Here is a 24,856-nt window from a genome sequence, read left to right as displayed (position 1 = left end):
GAGACATCCTAGTACAGGAAGCTCATAGAACCCCCAATAAACATGACCAAAAGAGATCCTCACCACAACACGTGGTAATTAAACTTACCACAATGAAACATAAAGAAAAGATCCTAAAATGTGCAAGAGAGAAACGTCAGATTATTCTCAGAGGATCTCCAATCAGACTCACAGCAGACTTCTCATCAGAAACACTACAGGCTAGGAGGGAATGACGAGACATAGCACAGGTGCTAAGAGAGAAAAATTGCCAGCCCAGAATATTATATCCTGCCAAGCTCTCATTTGTGAATGAAGGTGAAATAAAGACCTTTCATAGCAAACAGAAATTGAAAGACTTTGTGGCCACTCATCCGGCCCTGCAAAAGATACTTAAAGATGTGCTACACTCAGAAACACAGAAACACGGCCATCAATATGAAAGAAGGGAAAGGAAGAACACCTACCAGTAAAAGAGCATGGGAAGCTCAAAGCATATACTAGAAAATATCTCCGGGAAAATGGCAGGGCAAAGTCACTACGTATCAATAGTCACATTAAACATTAATGGTCTGAATTCTTCAGTTAAAAGACACCGATTGGCTGATTGGCTCAAAGAACACAACCCAACTATTTGTTGCCTACAAGAAACACATCTCTCTAACAAAGATGCATGCAGACTGAAAGTGAAAGGTTGGAAAAAGATATTCCATGCCAACAGAAACCAAAAAAAAGCAGGTGTAGCCATATTAATATCAGACAAAATAAACTTTAATACAAAAACTGTTAAGAGAGACAAAGAAGGACACTATATAATGATTAAGGGTTCAATTCAACAGGAAGATGTAACTATTATAAATGTATATGCACCTAATTACAGGGCACCGGTCTATTTAAAAGATATGTTAAGGGACTTAAAGGGAGATTTAGATTCCAATACAATAGTACTGGGGGACTTCAATACTCCACTCTCAGAAATAGACAGATCATCCGGACAGAAGATCAACAAGGAAACAGCAGATTTAATTGACACTATTGCCCAAATGGATCTAACAGATATCCACAGAACTTTCAATCCTACATCTACAGACTTCACATTCTTCTCAGCAGCGCATGGAACCTTCTCTAGGATTGATCACATACTAGGCCATAAAGCAAGTCTCAGCAAATTTAAAAGATATAGAATCATACCATGCAGCTTCTCAGACCACAGTGGAATGAAGCTGGAAATTAGCAACTCAGGAAATATGCAAACACATGGAGACTGAACAACATGCTCCTGAATGAACACTGGGTCATTCAAGAAATCAAAAGAGAAATCAAAAATTTTCTGGAAGTAAATGAGGATAACAACACAACATATCAAAACTTATGGGATACGGCAAAAGCAGTATTGAGAGGCAAGTTTATAGCAATAGGCGCCTATATCAAGAAATTAGAAAGATGAGCTTTCAGTGCATCTCAAGGACCTAGAAAATTTGCAGCAAACCAGACCCAAATCTAGTAGGAGAAGAGAAATAATTAAAATCAGAGAAGAAATTAACAGGATTGAATCCAAAAAAAAAAAAATTTAAAAAATCAGCCAAGCGAAGAGCTGGTTTTTTGAAAAAATAAACAAAATTGACACCCCATTGGCCCAACTAACTAAAAAAAGAAAAGACCCAACTCAATAAAATCAGAGATGAAAAAGGAAACATGACAACAGACACCACAGAAATAAAAAGAATAATCAGAAATTACTACAAGGACTTGTATGCCAGCAAACAAGAAAATCTATCAGAAATGGATAGATTCCTGGACACATGCAATCTACCTAAATTGAACCATGAAGACATAGCAAACCAAAATAGACCCATAACTGAAACAGAAATTGAAACAGTAATAAAGGCCCTCCCAACAAAGAAAAGCCCAGGACCAGATGGATTCACTGCTGAATTCTACCAGACATTTAAAGAAGAACTGATTCCATTTCTTCTCAAACTATTCAGAACAATCGAAAAAGATGGAATCCTCCCAAATTCTTTCTATGAAGCCAGTATCACCTTAATCCCTAAGCCAGAGAAAGATGCAGCACTGAAAGAAAATTATAGACCAATATCCCTGATGAACATAGATGCAAAAATCCTCAATAAAATTCTCGCCAATAGAATACTACAACACATCAGGAAAATCATCCACCCAGACCAAGTGGGATTTATCCCTGGTATGCAGGGATGGTTCAACATTCGCAAATCAATCAATGTGATTCACCACTTAACAGTCTGCAGAAGAAAAACCATATGATTATCTCAATAGGTACAGAGAAAGCATTCGATAAGATTCAACACCCTTTCATGATGAAAACTCTAAGCAAATTGGGTATAGAAGGAACATTCCTCAATATAATCAAAGCAATTTATGAAAAGCCCACAGCCAGCATCCTATTGAATGGGGAAAAGTTGGAAGCATTTCCACTGTGATCTGGTACCAGACAGGGATGCCCACTCTCACCACTGCTATTTAACATAGTTCTCGAAGTTTTAGCCAGAGCCATCAGACAAGAAAAATTAAAGGAATACAAATTGGGAAGGAAGAAGTCAAACTATGCCTCTTTGCAGACGATATGATTCTTTACTTAAGGGATCCAAAGAACTCTACTAAGAGACTATTGGAACTCATAGAGGAGTTTGGCAAAGTGGCAGGATATAAAATCAATGCACAAAAATCAACAGCCTTTGTATACACAAGCAATGCCATGGCTGAGAAAGAACTGCTAAGATCAATCCCATTCACAATAGCTACAAAAACAATCAAATACCTTGGAATAAACTTAACCAAGGACGTTAAAGATCTCTATGATGAAAATTACAAAACCTTAAAGAAAGAAATAGAAGAGGATACCAAGAAATGGAAAAATCTTCCATGCTCATGGATTGGAAGAATCAACATCATCAAAATGTCCATTCTCCCAAAAGCAATTTATAGATTCAATGCAATTCCAATCAGGATACCAAAGACATTCTTCTCAGATCTAGAAAAAATGGTACTGAAATTCATATGGAGGCACAAGAGACCTCAAATAGCTAAAGCAATCTTGTACAACAAAAACAAAGCCGGAGGCAACACAATACCAGATTTCAGGACATACTACAGGGCAGTTGTAATCAAAACAGCATGGTACTGGTACAGAAACAGATGGATAGACCAATGGAACAGAATTGAAACACCAGAAATCAATCCAAACATCTACAGCCAACTTATATTTGATCAAGGATCTAAAACTAATTCCTGGAGCAAGGACAGTCTATTCAATAAATGGTGCTGGGAAAACTGGATTTCCACGTGCAGAATCATGAAGCAAGACCCCTACCTTACACCTTACACAAAAATCCACTCAACGTGGATTAAAGACCTAAATCTACGACCTAACACCATCAAGTTATTAGAGAACATTGGAGAAACCCTTCAAGATATTGGCACAGGCAAAGAATTTCTGGAAAAGACCCGGGAGGCACAGGCAGTCAAAGCCAAAATCAACTATTGGGATTGCATCAAATTGAGAAGTTTCTGTACTGCAAAAGAAACAGTCAGGAGAGTGAAGAGACAACCGACAGAATGGGAAAAAATATTTGCAAACTATGCAACAGATAAAGGGTTAATAACCAGAATCTACAAAGAGATCAAGAAACTCCACAAAAACACAACCCACTTAAGAGATGGGCCAAGGACCTCAATAGACATTTTTCAAAAGAGGAAATCCAAATGGCCAACAGGCACATGAAAAAATGTTCAAGATCACTAGCAATCAGGGAAATGCAAATCAAAACCACAATGAGGTTTCACCTCACCCCAGTTAGAATGGCTCACATTCAGAAATCTACCAACAACAGATGCTGGCGAGGATGTGGGGAAAAAGGGACACTAACCCACTGTTGGTGGGAATGCAAACTGGTCAAGCCACTATGGAAGTAAGTCTGGAGATTCCTCAGAAACCTGAATATAACCCTACCGTTCGACCCAGCCATCCCACTCCTTGGGATTTACCCAAAGGAAATGAAATTGGCAAACAAAAAAGCGGTCTGCACCCTAATGTTTATTGCAGCACAATTCACAATAGCCAAGACCTGGAACCAACCTAAATGCCCATCATCAGTAGACTGGATAAAGAAATTATGGGATATGTACTCTTTAGAATACTATACCGCAGTAAGAAACAACGAAATCCAGTCATTTGCAACAAAATGGAGGAATCTGGAACACATCATGCTGAGTGAAATAAGCCAGTCCCAAAGGGACAAATACCATATGTTCTCCCTGATCGGTGACAACTGAGTGAACACCAAAAAGGAAACCTGTTGAAGTGAAATGGACACTATGAGAAATGGTGACTTGATCAGCATAGCCCTGACTGTTAATGAACAACTTAATACATTATCCCTCTTAGTAGTTTTTTTGTCTGCTCTACTTAATATGACTGGTTTAATTCTGTAATTAATACACAGTTATTCTTAAGTGTTGAAATTTAACTGAAATGTGATCCCTGTTAAACATAAGAGTGGGAATAAGAGAGGGAAGAGATGTACAGTTTGGGACATGCTCAGGCTGACTTGCCCCAAATGGTAGAGTTAGAAATATACCAGGGGACTCCAATTCAATCCCATCAAAGTGGCATGTGCCAATGCCATCTCACTAGTCCAAGTGATCAATTTTCAGTTCACATTTGATCATAATGAAAGGACTAAGAGTCAAAGGGAGCACATAAACAAGTCTAGTACCTCCTAATACTTACTGATAGAATAAATAAAGGGGAGAGTGATCCAACATGGGAAGCGAGATACTCAGCAGACTCATAGAATGGTGGATGTCCTAAACAGCGCTCTGGCCTCAGAATCAGCCCTAAAGGCATTCGGATCTGGCTGAAAAGCCCATGAGAGTATTTCAGGCATGGAAAGCCAAGACACTCTGGCAAAAAAAAACAAAAACAAAAACAAAAACAAAAAACAAAAAACAAAAAAAAAAAAAAACAAAAAACGAAAAACAAAACCTAAATGAAAGATCTCTGTGAGTGAGATCCCAGTGGAAAGAACAGGTCTTCAAAGAAGGAGGTACCTTTCTCTGAAGGGAGGAGAGTACCTCCACTTTGGCTATGACCTTGTCTAAACAAGATAAGAGTCGGAGAACTCAAGGGGCTTCCATAGCCTTGGAAACACATGACTGGAGCACGGGGAGATTACTGAGGCCATAAACAAGAGTGTCAATTTGTAAAGTCAACAACAGGAGTCACTGTGCACTCGCTCCTCATGTAGGATCTCTGTCCTTAGCGTGCTGTACATTGAGACTTAATACTATAACGAGTACTCAAACAGTAACTCAAACAGTATATTCCACTTTGTGTTTCTATGGGGGTGCAAACTGTGGAAAGCTTTACTTAATGTATACTAAACTGATCTTCTGTAAAAAAAAGAAAAAAAAAAGAAGAAATCATCAATTCCCAACTTGACTCTCACTGGGATTAAACATGACAATAGGTCTGATCTGATTTCATCATCATTTAAAAAATCATCTATTATTTTTCACTTTATGTTTCTGTGTGGGAGCAAACTGTTGAAATCTTTACTTAATGTATGCTAAACTGATCTTCTGTAGATAAAGAGAATCGAAAATGAATCTTGATGTGAATGGAAGGGGAGAGGGAGTGGGAGAGGGGAGGGTTGCGGGTGGGAGGGACGTTATGGGGGGAAGCCATTGTAATCCATAAGCTGTACTTTGGAAATTTATATTCATTAAATAAAAGTTAAAAAAAATAAAAAAAATAAATTACTGACACTTCATTGTACACAAATGCAAATCACATATTTGCTTTTATGCTTATACTCAATTTTATTATAGGTCAGATAAATAAAATAAATGAGAGAAAATGTCTTGGGATAAATAGTTATATGCTTAGATATACTAGTGTGTGACAAGTCTAAAGAGTCATTTTGGCTGAACTGAAATTTTTAAATCCTTGATCTTTTGTAGCAATGTATACCTCTAGGTTATTAATTAGAATACTTTTTATCTTTTTAGATGTTGAATTATTCTATTTTAGATGTGTTCTACATTGTCAGTGACCACATTCTTTTAAAAAGATGACATAATCCTTAATAAAGTAATCAGAACTTCAAAAAAAATTGTATATACTGATGCTGCAATTTTAAAAAAGATTGTCTTCTTAATCCATCTGTTTATTTGTAAGTAATTTAGCTGGCTTGTCACTTTGGACCTACTTCTTTGTCTTTTGCTGTTTGTAAAAGTGTTTTCCTTTTCTTAACTTGTGTGTATGTGTGTGTGTGTATGTGTGTGTGTGTTCCTAATAACATACACTTTGTAAGCTACACATTTCAGAATGTGCAACTGGGGAAGGACTACCACACCATTTAAATTATTTTGTGATAAAGGTGATTCACAAAAGTTAGTGATTTCTCTGATCTATTAACAGCTTTAAAAATAGTATCTAAAGGCTAGGAGTATGACCCAGCTCTGTCAGTGTTTAGCTCTGTAACCTGGGGTAAATACCTGTTCTGAGTTTCAATTTATCTCTGAAATAAAACACATAATTTATAAAAGTTACTTCCAACTCTAAAATTCTATGATTACAAGCATTGTGTTTCTTAGGTACATGCTACTTGATTTCTTTGTATTTTAGCAATCTAAATCAAGAAAGATGCATAATATATAAAAAATGCCCTAGTCTGCCTGACAATTAAAAAAGAACACACACTCACATATACCTTGGGAATATATATATATATATTTAAGATTTATTTATTTATTTGAAAGTCAGAGTTATACAGAGAGAGAGAGAGAGAGAGAGAGAGAGAGAGAGGTCTTCCATCCGTTGGTTCATTCCCCAAATGGCTGCAGTGGCCAGAGCTGGGCCAATCTGAAACCAAGAGCCAAGAGCTTCTTCTGGGTCTCCCATGTGGATGCAGGAGCCTAAGGACTTGAACCATCTTCTACTGCCTTCCCAGGCCATAGCAGAGAGCTAGATCAGAAGTGGAGCTGTTGGGTCTCGAACCGGCGCCCATATGGGATACCGGCGCTTCAGGCCAGGGCATTAACCCACTGTGTCACAGTGCCAGCATCGGGAATATATATTTTTAAAAGGATTTAATAATCCCCTCTTAAGTAAAAACAAAGTATGGTTACAGGAGTAGAGAAAATATCCAAGTTACTGTCAACAGAGATTGTTTACTTAAGGCCTTATACATGAACTTGTACATATAAACTGTTAGAGCCATCTGCCCTCTTAAGATGAAAGACATGTCAGAGCAGTAGTCCATGTCCATTGAGTGGTGTCATTTCTGATGTCTTAACAAATGGAATAGGTGGGAATTAGATTTCCATGATCTCTCTCAAGCATTCTTCTTTCTCTTCAGTACTTCTATTCCCTTATTCTCTGTCTACTTATAAAGAATTGACATGCCATCTAACGTCCAGTTTTCACCACTTGGCTCATGTCAGTACCTTGAATTGTTAATGCCCATGGATCATTACCTGTACTTTTTATAACAGAAGCTAAAAGACATAGACTTCCCAATTTAATGGTTTCTTTAAAAAGAAAATAGGGGCCGACGCCGTGGCACAGTGGGTTAATCTTCCACCTGTGGTGCCGGCATCCCATATGGGCACTGGTTCTAGTCCCAGCTGCTTCTCTTCCAATACAGCTCTCTGCTCTGGCCTGGGAAAGCAGTAGAAGATGGCCTAAGTGCCTGGGACCCTGCAATCACATGGGAGACTGGGAAGAGACACCTGGCTCCTGCCTTCAGATTGGTGCAGCTCCGGCCGTTGTGGCCATTTGGGGAATGAACCAATGGAAGGAAGACCTTTCTCTCTGTCTTTCCCTCTCACTCTTTGTAACTTTACCTCTCAAATAAATAAATAAAATATTTAAAAAGAAAAAAAAAAGAGGCCAGTGCCGTGGCTCACTAGGCTAATCCTCCGCCTTGTGGCGCTGGCACACCGGGTTCTAGTCCCGATCGGGGCGCCGGATTCTGTCCCGGTTGCTCCTCTTCCAGGCCAGCTCTCTGCTGTGGCCTGGGAAGGCAGTGGAGGATGGCCCAGGTCCAGCGCACCATCCGTAGTGGCCATTTCGGGGGTGAACCAATGGAAAAAGGAGGAGCTTTCTCTCTGTCTCTCTCACTGTTTAACTCTGCCTGTCAAAAAGAAAAAAAAAAAGAAAGTTTATCTTTAAAAAAAAAGAAAATAAAAACTCAGCTGCCAACTTAGAGGATTTTGCACATCATTAATATTCTATTGTAGTTCCATAGCCTGAATTTAGTATTCTGTTTTATTTCCATTTTCCGAGTTTTATTTCTTACTTGAGAAAACAAATTTAATTTCTAAGCACTTATTTTGTCATTCTTCAGTAGAAACAGTTTTCTCTGGCAAAAATGTCCTGGGAAACAAAATGAATGCATTTTCCAATGAGAGCACAAACCTTGCTTAAATGTCAGTAGTAATGCAGATAGAATAGCAGTTGTGAAAATGTCATAAAAGCTACTGTTATGATGATGATGGTTGGCCGCTTTGCAGATGGTCCACCTGAACTAATTCTGTTAGTGAGTGTTCTTTTCATCTTCGGCATCGTCTTCATCCCACCATCTGAGGTCTCCATTGGAGCTGCTGCCACCCGGTCTGCGACAGCTTGGGAAGGCTTCAGTTCCCATATCCCTCACAGGCCAAGCCCGACAGCAGGCCCTGGAGAGGCAAAGAGTGGGCGTCACTGGGGCGGCTCACAAAGCTCCCACGGTCTCTGCAGTCTCTGTCCTGCTGGATGCAATCTTCTAACTCCATGGTGACCCCTGAGCGTCAGAGTGTGCTGCAAAGTTTCTTTCTTACTTTTTTGGTTTGCCAACCCAGTCTACTCTTCTGGCATAAGGGCAGAGATAAGAGTTTATTAGATCACATGCATGATGTTTCCTAACATTCCGCTGATGTAAGGACACACGTCCTGCAGGATATTATCTAATTTTTGCTTTTCTGTAAGTCATTCATTTAAAAATAAACTACAAAATTCTGTATGTTTAGCAAAAACTGCTTTGTAAATTGAAGTGAAAAATATACATAGTCATAGACTTGTATGGTTGCAGTTTAAGATTTTCCTGTGGCCTCTAAATGTAAGATAAACCTTTAATAGTGCCAATAATGGGTAAGAAGTAGCTCCAAATTTTCAAGAAGACTTCTCAACATATGTGCCTGGACCTTAGTTCAGCAATCTGCACTCCCAACAGCCTAGGGAGGAGGAAGGCCAGATATTCGTCAGGGCAGGTGCATTCTTAGGGGCACACGTAACAAGAAGAGAGCGCATGGTAGCATCATCCCTCTTCTATATGGGATAGACCCAAATGAGCAGATGCAGTAAGAGAACCCTGTGGGGACAGGATCCACAAAAGATCCTGTGCTGTGGATTTCTCAAAACGAGCTTGCTGACACGGGGGAATGTGCACACCCTCCTGTGCTACTGCAGGAGTGGAATGTAAGTGAGTGTGTGGGAAAATCCTGAGCAGGGTTCCCTGAAGGTTGAGTGGTGTAGACAACTCCAGAGACTAGAAGCAGTTCGGAGCCACCCCTAGGAGGAGGGTGAGGACCCCAGGGCAAGTTACACTGCCACCATCTGGCTGGACAGGAGGGTACCAGGGGACACGGTGGAGGCTGTCCACCAAATGGACTAAAAGAACAAGCACTGTGCCATTGACTCAGTGCTGGTCCTTGGAAGAGAGATGGAAAGATTTGAAATGGAAGAGAAATTGGAGTTTAATTTAGACAGGACTGGAATTTTTCATAGCTGAAATGCGAGCCTCTTCTCACATGGAAGAGTGACCCTAAGGTAAGGAATCTGCACTGAGAGTCCTCCAGGGACTGAGAAGACTTTCGCTTGTTTGAAAGCAATACTAGAGCCGGCGCCACGGCTCACTAGGCTAATCCTCCACCTAGCGGCGCCGGCACACCGGGTTCTAGTCCCGGTCGGGGCGCCGGATTCTGTCCCGGTTGCCCCTCTTCCAGGCCAGCTCTCTGCTGTGGCCCGGGAAGGCAGTGGAGGATGGCCCAAGTGCTTGGGCCCTGCACCCCATGGGAGACCAGGAGAAGCACCTGGCTCCTGCCTTCGGATCAGCGTGTTGCGCTGGCCGCAGCGCGCCAGCCGTGGCGGCCATTGGAGGGTCATTGGAGGGTGAACCAACGGCAAAGGAAGACCTTTCTCTCTATCTCTCTCTCTCACTATCCACTCTGCCTGTCCAAAAAAAAAAAAAAAAGCAATACTAGAGAAGAAAGAGCAGTTTAAGGATTATAATCACCGATAAACTGCATTTAATGAATTAATTACACAGTTTGTTTTAAAGGTAAATGATTACTTCACCTGTGGCCTATACTTGTCACCTAAAATGTTTTTTGAAAACCTGAACCTGGGCCAATATATACCCTAGCAGATAAAGCAGCTGACTGTAATGCCAGCATCTCATACAGGCACTGGTTCAAGTCCCAGCTGCTCCACTTCTGATCTAGCTCCCTGCTGATGGCCTGGGAAAAGCAACAGAAGACGGTCCAAGTGTTTGGATCCCTGCCACCCATGTGGCAGACCAGCAGGGAGCTCCTGCCTCCCGGCTCCTGGCTCCTGGCTTCTACCTGGCCCAGCACTGGCCGTTGTGGCCATCTGGGGGATTGAACTAGCAGATGGAAGATCTCTCTCTGTCTCTCTGTCTCTCTCTCTCTGTAACTCTGTCAAAAGAAAGAAAGCGAGAAAGAGAAAGAAGAAAGAAAGTCCTGAACTGAAGTTAACCCAGCCTCTTGAATCAGCTACAGATGACAGGAAACATGGGAGGGATTAACTTGTAACTGGCACCAGGAAGATACTGTCAGCCCAGTCCAGAAGATCCTGCTCAAAATGAAAGCAGCCCTACTTTTTTTTTTTTAAGTCACAAAGTTAATTCATGGTGCCTGAGCTGAAGACATCAGGAAATGGCGGGAAAACAAAGGAAAGGGAACTCTTATAAATCAAGAGACTTAGGAGACTATCCAGCATCTATAATATATGCACTGTGTTTGAACTTTTATTTGAGTAGATATAAAAGATACATTTGAGACAGTCCAGACAAATCGAACTTGGGCTGTGTGGAGAGCAACTCAGACTAGACTAAGTTACTGGAATTAAGACTTATTCTATGCATCTGCTCTCCCACAATATGGCGCTGGGAGAGGAGTAAACAACTTCTACACAGCTGCCTCCAGTTCGACCAATAACCTGCAGGAGCTGATCCTGCTCCTGATTGGAGGAGAGCAGCGTACTTGGCGTGTGGGTAGCAGAGTTGGGATTGGTGGAAGAGGACTATAAAGGAGGAGAGAGACAACATGCACCAGGATCATCTAAGAGGAACATCCAGATAACATCTGAGCAGCCCCCGAGAGAGCCGGCCGGCAGTGTGCTGCTCCCTCGCGGAAGTGGGGAAAGTGGCAGGGGGAGCCGCCCTTCCACGGAGGTGGAAGGGATCGGCAGCCAACCCTGGAAGAACCAGCAGCAAACCCGGGAAGGGCTGAGCAGACAAAAGAACAGCACAGGGTCCTGTGTCGTCCCTCTGTGAAGGGGGGAGCGACAGGGCTGCGTATTAAAAACATTAAGAACTTATTAGTCATTTAGGGTATGACAATGTTTGTGTGATTTTTTTTAAGTTTTTACATGTTAGAAGTATTCATAGGTAAGGAGACATGATATCATATTTGTTTTAAAATATTATCTTTTTTAAAAAAAAGTATGGATTTTGGGAGATTGACAAAAAAAGAGTAGAAGAGGTAAATACTTACTAAAGCTGATTGTTATGTGAATAAGGCTTTATTTCATTATTTCTACATGTAAAATTTTTCATAACAAAATATTAAAAAATTTAAATTGAACAGTTGTTTAATGACAAGCTATATTTTTTGAAAAAATATTTATTTATTTGAAAGAAAGACAAGGAGAGCGACAAAAATCTCCCTTCCATTGGTTCACTCCCCAAACAGCCAGGGTTGGGTCGGGTTGAAGCCAGAAACTGGGAATCCAATCTGGATCTCCTGTGTGAGTGGCAGAGACTCAAACAGTTGAGCCATCACTATTGCCTCCCAGGATGTGCATTAGCAGGAAGCTGGATCATTAACAGAGCCTAGACTTGAATACAGGCATTCCAATACAGGATGCAAGTATTCCAAATGACATCTTTGTTTTGTTTTGTTTTTTGTTTTTTTGACAGGCAGAGTGGACAGTGAGAGAGAGAGAGAGAGAGAGAGAGAGAGAAAGGTCTTTCTTTTCCATTGGTTCACCCCACAATGGCTGCTCCAGCGGCACGCTGCGGCTGGCACACCGCGCTGATCTGAAGCCAGGAGCCAGGTACTTCTCCTGGTCTCCCATGTCGGGGCAGGACCCAAGCACTTGGGCCACCCTCTACTGCCTTCCCTGGCCACAGCAGAGAGCTGGACTGGAAGAGGAGCAACCGGGACAGAATCCGGCGCCCTGACCAGGACTAGAACCTGGGGTGCCGGCGCCGCAGGCGGAGGATTAGCCTAGTGAGCCATGACACCGGCCCCAAGTGACATCTTAACTACTACACCGGACACTCACCTCAATAACAGATTCCTTTATTTATTTTTGAAGGTTTGAATGCAGTATGGCATGGGGAGGTTAATCATAATTTTAAATGCTGGCTACACCTTTTATTAGTTGTGTGGCCTAAGGCAACTTGCTTAACTCTTTCAGGCCCCATTTTCCCCCCCTGCTAAATGAGAAAAATAATAATGATTTCTATTGTTGCAATTAGAACATAATGAGATAATATGTGTAAAAGCAATTAGCAAAGCACCTGGTACATGTGAAAGTATTAGCCTAATCAGATTTAATTTGCGTTTCTGTTTTAATTTTTTCAAAAATTTATTTTTCATAAAAGATAAATTTTTGTTCATCAAAACATATGAAGTATATATTGTGTGCCAGGTAATACAAATTTAAATCTTGAAATTGCATATTTTGGCAAGAATGAATTAGGAGCAACTGTGATTTTATGTGAATCTACTTTTCACAATCTTTCAATTGCACACACTTTTTCAGAACTATTATTAATATATCCAATATCCAATCTAGTGTTCCAAATACAGTAGACAACATCGTGTAATTATTTGCACCTTATGTTGCCACTATAACACTATTATTTTTAAGAGTAATTTAGCAATGCATATAAAAGTCATAAAAATTATTGTGGAAGCAGAATCTAGGAATTACTTTTTTTAATTTTAACTCTCACATAAATGGAGAACATGCAGTGTTAGTCTTTCTGTGTTTCATTTATTTCACTCAAAATGATACCCTCCAACTCCATCCATTTTGCTGTAAATGACAAGATCTTTCATTTTTATACCTTAATAATATTCCATTGTGTGTAAGTACCACATTTGCTTTATCCATTCATCTAATGATAGACACCTTGGAAGATTCCGTATTTTGGCTATTGTGAATGGTGCTGCTATAAATAGGGTGGAGCAGGTATCTCTTTGATACAATGAGTTCATAGCTTTTAGGGATATAGCCAGCAGTGGGATTGCAGGATCATATGGCAAGTTTATTTCTAGTTTCTTAAGAAATCTCCTTACTCTTTTCCACAGTGGCTGCAGTAACTTACATTTTCACCAACCTGTACAAGAATTCTCCTTTCTGCACATCTTCACCAGCAGTTGTTGCTCTCTGTTCTTTTTGATAATAGCCATTCTGACATGGGTGATATGATATCTCATTGTCATTTTGATTTACATGGACAATGATACTGAACATTTTTTCACATATTTCTTAGCCATTTTTATTTCTTCTTTTGAGAACTGTCTGTTCAGGTCCTTTGCCCATTTCTTAACTGGGTTGGCTTTTGTTGTGCTTGTTGTTGAGTTTTCTGAGTTGCCCCAAACAGCATGGTACTGGTACAGAAACAGATGGATAGACCAATGGAACAGAATTGAAACACCAGAAATTAATCCAAACATCTACAGCCAACTTATATTTGATCAAGGATCCAAAACCAATCCCTGGAGTAAGGACAGTCTATTCAATAAATGGTGCTGGGAAAACTGGATTTCCACGTGCAAAATCATGAAGCAAGACCCTTACCTTTCACCTTACACAAAAATCCACTCAACATGGATTAAAGACTTAAATCTACAACCTGACGCCATCAAATTATTAGAGAGCATTGGAGAAACCCTGCAAGATATAGGTACCGGCAAACACTTCCTAGAAAAGACCCTGGAGGCGCAGGCAGTCAAAGCCAAAATTAACATTTGGGATTGCATCAAATTGAGAAGTTTCTGTACTGCAAAAGAAACAGTCAGGAGAGTGAAGAGGCAACCGACAGAATGGAAAAAAATATTTGCAAACTACGCAACAGATACAGGGTTGATAACCAGAATCTACAAAGAAATCAAGAAACTCCAGAACATCAAAACAAACAACCCACTTAAGAGATGGGCCAAGGACCTCAATAGACATTTTTCAAAAGAGGAAATCCAAATGGCCAACAGACACATGAAAAAATGTTCAAGATCACTATCAATCAGGGAAATGCAAATCAAAACCACAATGAGGTTTCACCTCACCCCAGTTAGAATGGCTCACATTCAGAAATCTACCAACAATAGATGCTGGAGAGGATGGGGGGTGGGGGAGGGACACTAACCCACTGTTGGTGGGAATGCAAACTGGTTAAGCCACTATGGAAGTCAGTCTGGAGATTCCTCAGAAACCTGAATATAACCCTACCATACAACCCAGCCATCCCACTCCTTGGAATTTACCCAAAGGAAATGAAATTAGCAAACAAAAAAGCTGTCTGCACCTTAATGTTTATTGCAGCTCGATTCACAAGAACTAAGACTTGGAACCAACCCAAATGCCCATCAACAGTAGACTGGATAAAGAAATTATGGGATATGTACTCTATAGAATACTATACAGCAGTCAAAACCAGTGAAATCCAGTCATTTGCAACAAAATGGAGGAATCTGGAAAACATTATGCTGAGTGAATTAAGCCAGTCCCAAAGGGACAAATATCATATATTCTCCCTGATCGGCGACAACTAACCGAGCACCAAAGGGGAAACCTGTTGAAGTGAAATGGACACTATGAGAAACAGTGACTTGATCAGCTCTTGTGCTGACTGTTGATGTACAGTGTAATACTTTATCCATTTTAGTATTTTCTCTTTGTTTGTTTTTTCTAGTACTATTGGTTGAACTCTGTAATTAACACACATTTATTCTTAGGTGTTTAAATTTTAACTGAAAAGTGATCCCTGTTAAATATAACAGTGGGAATAAGAGAGGGAGAAGATGTACAATTTGGGACATGCTCAATCAGACCTGCCCCAAATGGTGGAGTTAGATTCATGCCAGGGGATTCCAATACAATCCCATCAAGGTGGCATGTACCAATACCATCTCACTAGTCCAAGTGATCAATTTCAGTTCACAATTGATCACACTGATAGGTCTAAGAGTCAAAGGGATCACACAAACAAGACTAGTGTCTGCTAATACTAACTGATAGAATCCAAAAGGGAGAGAACGATCCATCCTGGGAAGCGGGATACACAGCAGACTCATAGAATGGCAGATGTCCTAAATAGCACTCTGGCCTCAGAATCAGCCCTTAAGGCATTTGGATCTGGCTGAAGAGCCCATGAGATTATTTTAGGCATGGAAAGCCAAGACACTCTGGCAAAAAAAAAACAAAAACAAAAAACAAACAAACAAACAAACAAAAAAAACCAAAAAACTAAATGAAAGCTCTCCGCGAGTAAGATCCCAGTGGAAAGAATGGGGCCATCAAAGAAGGAGGTACCTTTCTCTGAAGGGAGGAGAGAACTTCCACTTTGACTATGACCCTGTTGGAATAAGATCGAAGTCGGCGAACTCAACAGGCTTCCATAGCCTTGGCAACTCATGGCTAGAGCCTAGGGAGATTACTGATGCCATAAACAAGAGTGTCAAATTGTTAAGTCAACAACAGGAGTCACGGTGTTCTTACTTCTCATGTGGGATCTGTCCTTAATGTGTTGTCCAATGTGAAGTAATGCTATAACTAGTACTGAAACAGTATTTTACACTTTGTGTTTCTGTGTGGGTGCAAACTGATGAAATCTTTACTTAATATATACTAAATTGATCTGTATATAAAGATAATTGAAAATGAATCTTGATGTGAATGGAATGGGAGAGGGAGCGGGAGATGGGAGGGGTGAGAATGGGAGGGAAATTATGGGGGAGGGGAAGCCATTGTAATCCATAAACTGTACTTTGGAAATTTATATTTACTAAATAAAAAAAAAAACACACAGAACTGCAGAACTAAGGACATTGGGGAAGAGAACATACCTGGGAAATCAGAAAGAAATGGAGTACTGCTAGCTATCTAAGGAAAGGCAGCATTCTCACGAAAGAGCAAATAAAGACTCCCTTAGGGAAAAAAAAATACTTTGTCAAATAAGTAGGTTGCAACTATTTCTCCCATTCTGTCTGATGTCTCTTTATTGATTGTTTAATTTGCTATGCAGTAGTTTCTGAGTTTGTTTCCATTTTAAGCTACTATCTTTGATGTTATAGTTTAATTTCTTCTGTTTAAAAATTCTAATAACAAAGTAAAAATGTCCTGTGTTGGGGATATTAACTCTTGTCCAGCACATGTATTGGAACTAAGTTTCTCACAGTTGTATTTACCTTTTAACTTTTTGGTTTTTTTCCTAAACATACAAATTTTTTCTTATTTCTTGAAAGTCAAACATATCCATCTTCCCCATGAAAACATTGCAGGAATTTATTATTAAGAAAATAAAATTTCCACACATTTTTATACTCTTCTAACTATGGAAATCAGTTATAAAAATTTAGTATATCTGTAGAATAAATGCATTGATATTCAATTTATCTTTGTATACACTTCTCCATTTTGAATTCTCCGTTCTAGAGTAGCCATCATTGTCTTTTGCCTAGATGAAAATAGCAAAGTCTGTCTTCCCTCTCTAAATCATTATTCATGCCACAGCTGGAACGAGCATATTTAAAACATTGTTTTCTAAATATAAGCTAGTGTCAAGTCATTAGCCAGTGTATATACACTGTTCTCCTTACCCTATTCTCTCTAGACAATGTATCTTAGATCTCTCTGTGTTCAAATATTGCATATATTCCTTGTTTATCAAAAAATCAGAATTAACTAGATGTTCTGTATTTTTATTTGCTAAGTTTGACGGGTCTGATTCTATCATTGGCCCAAGACAGATGGCTTCTCCAGTTCCAGCTTTCTCTCCTTCATGGGAAGAACTTAAGGAAGCTCAGGGAGCTTAAAAGTAAAACCTGGACATGTTGCATATTCTGTTCCTGTTTCCTGGGCCATAACTCAAGTAGCTCAATAACTCACAGCTTTAGCCATCACTGCTGCCTCCCAGGATTTCTATTGGCAGGAAGCTGGAGTCAAGTATCAAACCCATGTACTCTTATCTGAGATGTGGGCCTTTTAATTGCTAGGCTAAATGCTCATCCAATATTTTTACCAAAGAAGTGTAAGATCATTTCTAAAGAAGATTTATTTATTTATTTGAATGGCAGAGTTACATAGAGGGACAGACAGATAGAGAGAAATGTCTTCCATCTGCTGGTTCATTCCCCAAATGGGTATAACTGTGAGGGCTGGGCCAGGGCCATGCCAGGATCCAGGAGTTTCTTCCAGGTCTCTCCTGTGGATGGCAAGGGCCCAAACACTTGGGCCATCTTCCACTGCTTTCCCAGGTGCATTAGCAGGGAAATGGATTAGAAGAGGAGCAGCTGGGACATGAACTGGCGCCCATATGGGACTATGGCATTGTAGGTGGTGGCTTAACCTGCTACAACACAACACTGGCATCAGATAATTTTTAATAAATGTAAAACTATACTGGGTGGTATTAAAGATGATCCAAATAAATGGAGAGACAAAACATGTTTATAAATTATAGGATTCAATATTTGAAGATTTTGGGGCCAGCATTGTGGTGCAGCAGCTTAAACTGCCACTTGAAATATTGGCACCCCATAGCAGAGAGCTAGTTAGAGTCCTGGCAGCTGGGAAACAGCAGAAGGTGGTTCAAGTGCTTGGGCCCCTGCCACCCATGTGGGAGACCAGCATGGAGTTCCTGACTCCTGACTTCAATCTGGCCCAGCCCCACCCCCAAAGCACCCATTTGAGGAGTGAACACATGGATGAAAGATCTCTGTCTCTTCGGTCTCTCTTTGTCACTGTGCCTTTCAAATAGATAAACATTTAAAGATTTAGTTCTCCCTAACTTGATTATATTAATTCAAATAATTCAAATTGATTTTCATTAAAGTCTCAATAGATTATTTTTTATGGAATCTGCCAAAAATATTTATAAAATTTATATCATGAGCAAAGAAAGAGCTAATGCTAATAAAATTACGCAAAAAAAAAAAAAAAAAAAAAAAAAAAAAAAACCACCCCAAATTGGTGAGACTTGCCCTGGCAGATATCAAGACTTTTTATAAAAATATAATAGTTAACTGGCAAATATAGAAAAACATAGTAATACACAAAAAAAAGACATTCACCTAAATTTCATATTTATGAATAGACTTCACAAAGTATGTGAAAAAAATGGAATTAAAAGGTAAGTTTATTTTGGTGAAAAATATTTCAAAATTCATGAATAATTTCTTTTTTTAAAAAAGTTTTATTTATTTGAAAGGCAGAGTAATAGAGAGGGAGAGAGAAAGAGAAAAATCTATTCACTGGTCCACTCCTCAAATGGCAGCAATGGCCAAGCCTGGGCCAAGCTGAAGCCAAGAGCTTAGAGCTCCATCTGAGTATCCCATATGGGAGAGGGAGGCAAGGGCCCAAGTATCTGGGCCATCCTCCACTACTTTCCCAGGTCCATGGGTAGGAAGCTGGATCAGAAGTCAAGCAGGGCCTGGTGTTGTGGCATAGAGGGTAAAGCTGTCACTTGCAGAACCGGCATCCCATATGGACACCAGTTTGAGTCCCAGCTGCTCTACTTCTGGTCCAGCTCCCTGCTAATGTGCCTGGGAAAGCAGCAAAAGATGGCCCAAGTACTTGAGCCCTGCACATATGAGGGAGACCCAGAAAAAGCTCCTGGCTCCTGGCTTTGGTTTGGCCCAGCCCTGGCCATTGCAGCTATTTGGGGAGTGAACTAGTAGATAGAAGTCCTCTATCCTCTCTTAGTCTTTCAATAAAGACCCTTTGTACAGCACAGAAAATGGATGAAATGCAGCTATTTAGATCAATATATTTGAATCAAAAATCCTTAAATTAGAGCAAAAAAAAAGCTGGTCATGAGGTTTGTTTATAAAAGGTAAAACCAGATAAACCAAAAATATGTTTTGTGCATTTATATATGATCTTATTGTTATGGGGAAAACAGCAACGATGAAAAGTGACCTTGGTTCCTGTCTCAGGTAGAAGAATTTCCATGTGGACAAAGCAGTGAGCAAAGTAAGATTTATTTAAGTCAGAAACATCCTGCCACAGCAGCCAGGAGTGGGGCTCCAAGAGAGGAAGACCTGAGAAACTGTGTCTGTGGGGTCTTTTAAGCACAATTTTTTGGGAAAAAAAAACACAACTGCAGCTAATAATCAAAGGATGCAATTGTAATCCTGTCTAGCTTGCTCATGATAAAACAACAAAGCCATCAGAAGGGCATGATTGGTAACTTCATTAAAACTAGAAACCCAGAGCAGTGAGAGTGGTACTTTTGTCTTGCTAAAGATGGCTTTTGGGGAGAAGCAAGCATTTTGTACATTCTTAAAGTGATTTCTCCCTTTTCTCATTCCAACAGGGATGTGACTTAACTGCCTATTAGCCCATCTAACAAAAAGAAAGGGACCAAGTAAAAATGAATGGGAAAGACATATGTTTGAAGGATGGATATACAAAAGACTTCACAGAGTGTCATTCCTTTTTCTTTAAACTTTGTACCTACATTTTGTAAACAAAATTTATTTGCAAACTATAGTCCATGGACTCAATGTTGTTGCCTACCTATTTTTGTATAACCACAAGCTAAGAATTTTTTCTGCCTTTTAAATTATTATAGAAAAAATCAACAGAATAATTTTATGACACATGAAAAGTATATGACATTTAATTTTTAGAAAGATTTTATTTATTTATTTGAGAAGAAATTTGTAGACAGAGAGAGGGAGAGACAGAGATGAACGTCTTCCATCCACTGATTCACTCCCTAAATGGCTGTAATGGCCAGACCTGAGCCCATCCAAAGCCAGGAACCAGGAAGTTCTTCTGAGTCTCCCACATGGGTGCCAGTGCCCAAGCACTTGGGCCATCCCCCACTGCTTCCCAGGCCATAGGCAGAGAGTTTGTTTGGAAGAGGAGAAGGCAGGACTTGAACTGGTGCCCATATGGGATTCTGGTGCCACAAGTGGAAGCTTAGCCTATTATGCCACAGTGCCAGCCCCTGATATTTAATTTTTAGTGTCCTTTGATAAGGTTTTATCAGAATACAGTCAAGCTCATTTGTTTAGTTATTATCCATAGCTGTTTCACACTATAATAGCAGAGCTGAGTGACTGCAACAGAGACCCTATGACCCTGAAGCCTAAAATATGTCCTGTCTGGTCCTTTATAGAATAAATTTTCCAATCACTACCACAATACTTATTTGTCTGTTATATTCAACAAGTAGAAATAAAATAGGAGCTGGGGATTTGGTGTAGTGGTGAAGTCCTTGCTTGGGATGACTGAACTCAATATTGGATTGCCTGCGTTTGAGTCCTAGCTTCATTTCTGATCCAGCTTCATGCTAAAGCACACCCTAGGGCACATCAGGTGATGGCTCAAGTACTTGGACACCTTCCACTCAAGTGGGGGACCCAGAATGAGTTTTGTGCTCCTGGTTTTGGCCTGGCTCAGAACTGGCTGTTATGGGCATTTGGGGAGTTAACTAGCAGACAGAAGCTCAGCTCTCTGTCCGTCTCTGTCCCCCTCTCTCTTTCTCTCTGCTTTTCAAATAAATATATAAGTAAATAAAATCATAGCATAAAAATATTATAAGTTTTAAAATTTATGGGAGTTACTACCTTATTTTGCAAATGCCACCAGAGAATTGAAAGTACAATAACACATTTCTATGCTATAGAAAAATGAAAATGCATAGTATATGGCATTTTTTGAGGATGCAAAGAGTCAAATTTCTTCACTATGATATGAAATGTCTTTCATTGAAAAAGCGAAATCCTTATGTATGTATGGCTGTCAAATTTATCTTAATCAGTTCCTTCATTTTGTCCAAAGACTAAATGGTTTGAATAGAAGGGAATTACTGTATTATTGATCTGGTGATTTAAGACTATCTAGATAAAAGCCTTAACATCTTGTCAAAAATATGAACAAGTTTTCAATGTAAGTACCCACAATGAAAGTCAAATGGCTGAATAACAAGGAACTTCCTGATGGGGTGATTTTTTGTGGTCAACTTCAGAGTCTATATTTGGTTCTTCATCCCTCCCTACTCTCTTTTACAAACCATTTGAAAGGAATCTAAATATGCCACCCTCAAATATGCCACTTTGGCATAAGGATCATTTTGTGCTAAATGCATTGAAGATTCAAGAGGGCAGAAAGAAACATTCCAGAGCTTCTTTATCATATAAAAGCAGAAACTCCTATAAAAGAGGACTGTCATCAATTTCCTCTGCTGGTAAGCTTTATGGCCATGAAGAAGACAGAGTTAGCACTGAGATACATTTGCACAAACACCATTACCTTCTGTAAGTTTCCCTCATATATTCACCTTCCATACTTTGCTGCTTTTAGAAGCACAAAATGCTTTTTCTTTGTCTTGTCCTATTTGCACTGTTAACCACTCTTTAAAAAGTTTTATTTATTTATTTTAAAGACAGAATTATATATAGAGAGGTAGATACACACAGAGAGAAAGGTTTTCCATCTATTGGTTCACATCCCAGATGGTCGCAATAGTCTGGGCTGGACCAGGTTGAAACCAGGAGTTTCAGACAAGTCTCCCACTTGGGTGGTAGGGGCCCAAACATTTGGGCCATCTTTCATTGCATTTCCTAGGCCATCAATGAGGAGCTGGATCAGAAGTAAAGCAACCAGGATATGCTACCCATAAGGGATGCTGGTGTCACAGCAGATGGCATTACCTGCTAAGCCACAACGCTAGCCCCAGTCACTCTTTGTTTAAAGTGTTACATGAACTTGTGGGCCTATTTGCTTTAGGTTTCACATCTTTTCTAGGAAGGATGTCTTTTTCCCTTATTAATCCACTGTTTCTCAGTCTTAATTGCAGGACTTCAGACAATGAAAAAAAAGGGAAAAATATTTTTCTCCTCTATAAACTCAAGTTGCATCCTTTCCATTTTGACCATCAGACTGAGTGGTTATTAGATTTTCTACAGTAGCTGCTGGTTTTATTACTTCATCCCATATAATTTCCATTCATCTCTTCACAAAAAGGTATTTTTAAAAAGATTTATTTTATTTATTTGAAAAATAGAGTTACAGAGAGAGGTAGAGCCAGAGATAGAGAGGAGTCTTCCATCCTCTGGTTCACTCCCCAAATGACTGGAACTGACCTGAGCTGATCTGAAGCCAGGAGCCAGGAGCTTCTTCCAGGTCTCCCATGTGCGTGCAGGAGCCTAAGAACTTGGGCCATCTTCTACTGCTTTTCCAGGCCACAGCAGAGAGCTATATCAGAAGTGGAGCAGCTGGGACATGAACTGGTGCCCAAATGGGATGTGGATGCTGCAGGCTGGAGCTTTAACCTGCTGTGCCACAGTGCTAACCTCAAAGAAAGGTATTCTTAAAGTGAAAGCCATATGAACATTTGAGTGTATACTATAAGACACACACTACTCTAGGCACTGGGGATGTAGCAGTGTACATCTGTGGTGTCTATTGTTACATTTCCTTTTTCAATTCTAATTTTATTGATTTGGGTCTTCTCTATTTTTTTTGGTGAGTTGGGCCAGTGGTGTGTGAATTTTATTTATTCTGTGGGGAGCAACCGGACTAGACTGAGTTACTGGAATTAAGACTTATTCTATGCATCTGCTCTCGCACAATATGGCGTTGGGAGAGAAGTAAACAGCTTCCGCACAGCTGCCTCCAGTTCAACCAATAAACTGTAGGACTTGCTCCTGATTGGAGAGCAGCGTACTTGGCGTGTGGGCAGCCGAGTTGGGATTGGCGGAGGAGGACTATAAAGGAGGAGAGAGACGGCATGCACCAGGAACATCTATGGGGAACATCTAGCTGAAGGAACACCTGTGCAGCCCCCGAGTAGAGCCGGCCGGCGGTGTGCCGCTCCCCTGCGGAAGTGGGGAATGTGGCCAGGGGGAACTGCCCTTCCACGGAGGTGGAAGGGATAGTAGCCAACCCGGGAAGAACCAGCAGCAAACCCGGGGAGGGCCGAGCAGACGAAAGAACAGCGCAGGGTCCTGTGTCGTTCCTCCATGAAGAGGGGGAGCGACATAATGGTGCCGTGACTCGGATATGAAGCCTAGGCAGGGTTTGGTGTCGTTCCTCCACGAAGAGGGGGAGCGACATATTCTTTTCCAAAAGCCAGCTCTTTGTTTTGCTGATTTTTTTGTATAAAGTTTTTTTGTTTTCAATTTTGTTTATTTCCTCTCTATTTTTAATTTTTTCTTTTTTCCTACTAGTTTTGGGTTTGGTTTGCTATTGTTTTTGTAGGTCCTTGAGATGCACTGATAGCTCATTTATTTGGTGCCTTTCCAGATTTTTTTTTAAGATTTATTTATTCATTTGAAATTCAGAGTTACACAGAGAGAGGAGAGGCAGAGAAAGAGAGAGAGAGAGAGAGAGAGAGAGAGAGAGAAAGAGAGAGAGAGAGAGGTCTTTCATTCGCTGGTTCACTCTCCACTTGACCACAATGGCCAGAGCTGCACCGATCTGAAGCCAAGAGCCAGGAGCTTCTTCTGGGTCTCCCACGTGGGTTCAGGGGGCCTAAGGACTTGGGCCATCTTCAGTTTCCAGATATTGGCACCAAGTGCTATAAACTTTCCACTTAACGCTGCTTTTGCTGTATCCCATAAGTTTCTTTTTAAATATTACATTTATTTTATTTGAGAGGTAGAATTATAGACAGTGAGAGGGAGAGACAGAGAGAAAGGTCTTCCTTCCATTGGTTCACTGCCCAAATGGCTGCAATGACCGAAGCTGGGCCAATCTGAAGCCAGGGACCAGGTGCTTCTTTCTGGTCTCCTATGCAGGTGCAGGGACCCAAGCTCCTGGGCCATCTTCTACTGCTTTCCCAGACCATAGCAGAGAGCTGGATTGCAAGTGGAGCAGCTGTGACTAGAACCAGTGCCCATATGGGATGCTGGTGCTGCAGGCAGAGGATTAACCCTACTGTGCCACAGCACCGGCCCCATCCCATAAATTTTGACATGTTGTATTGCCTTTTTCATTTGTTTACATGTACTATTGAGAAGAATGTGTATGCTATAACTATAGGGTGAAAGTTCTGTAGATATCTGTTAGGTTCATTGGTCTACAGTGTCAATTAACTCTGTTGTTTCCTTGTTGATTTTCTGTCTGTTTGATCTGTCCAGTGCTGAAAGTGGGATATTATAGTCCCCAATTATTATTGTATTTGAGGCTATGTCTCCCTTTATATCCATTAACATTTCTTTTAAATAGCCAGGTGCCCTGTAATTAGGTGCATATACTTTTATAATAGTTACATCTTCCTGTTGAATTGATCCCTTAATCATTACATAGTGCTCTTCTTTGTCTGTTTTAACAGTTTTTGTGTTAAAGTCTATTTTGTCTGATATTAAG

At 40.3% G+C, this 24,856-nt stretch overlaps 1 protein-coding gene and 1 long non-coding RNA gene across 4 annotated transcripts in view; one reads left to right on the top strand and one right to left on the bottom strand.

Annotated features, from left to right (window-relative positions):
• EEA1 (early endosome antigen 1) overlaps positions 1–24,856 on the top strand; it is a 472,296-nt gene that overhangs the window by 251,576 nt on the left and 195,864 nt on the right. The gene's annotated exons all lie outside the window — the stretch shown is intronic.
• The window catches only part of LOC138844407 (uncharacterized), a 45,634-nt gene that overhangs the window by 1,996 nt on the left and 18,782 nt on the right, over positions 1–24,856 (bottom strand). The window contains exon 2 of the long non-coding RNA XR_011380193.1: positions 8,441–8,700. This is a non-coding gene — a long non-coding RNA (uncharacterized lncRNA). The remainder of the gene's footprint in view (positions 1–8,440; positions 8,701–24,856) is intronic.

This window comes from Oryctolagus cuniculus, chromosome 11, assembly GCF_964237555.1.
Source record: "Oryctolagus cuniculus chromosome 11, mOryCun1.1, whole genome shotgun sequence".
Lineage (NCBI taxonomy): Eukaryota > Metazoa > Chordata > Mammalia > Lagomorpha > Leporidae > Oryctolagus > Oryctolagus cuniculus.
The sequence above is the reverse complement of the archived record's forward strand: the minus strand, read 5'-3'. Positions and strand labels throughout refer to the sequence as shown.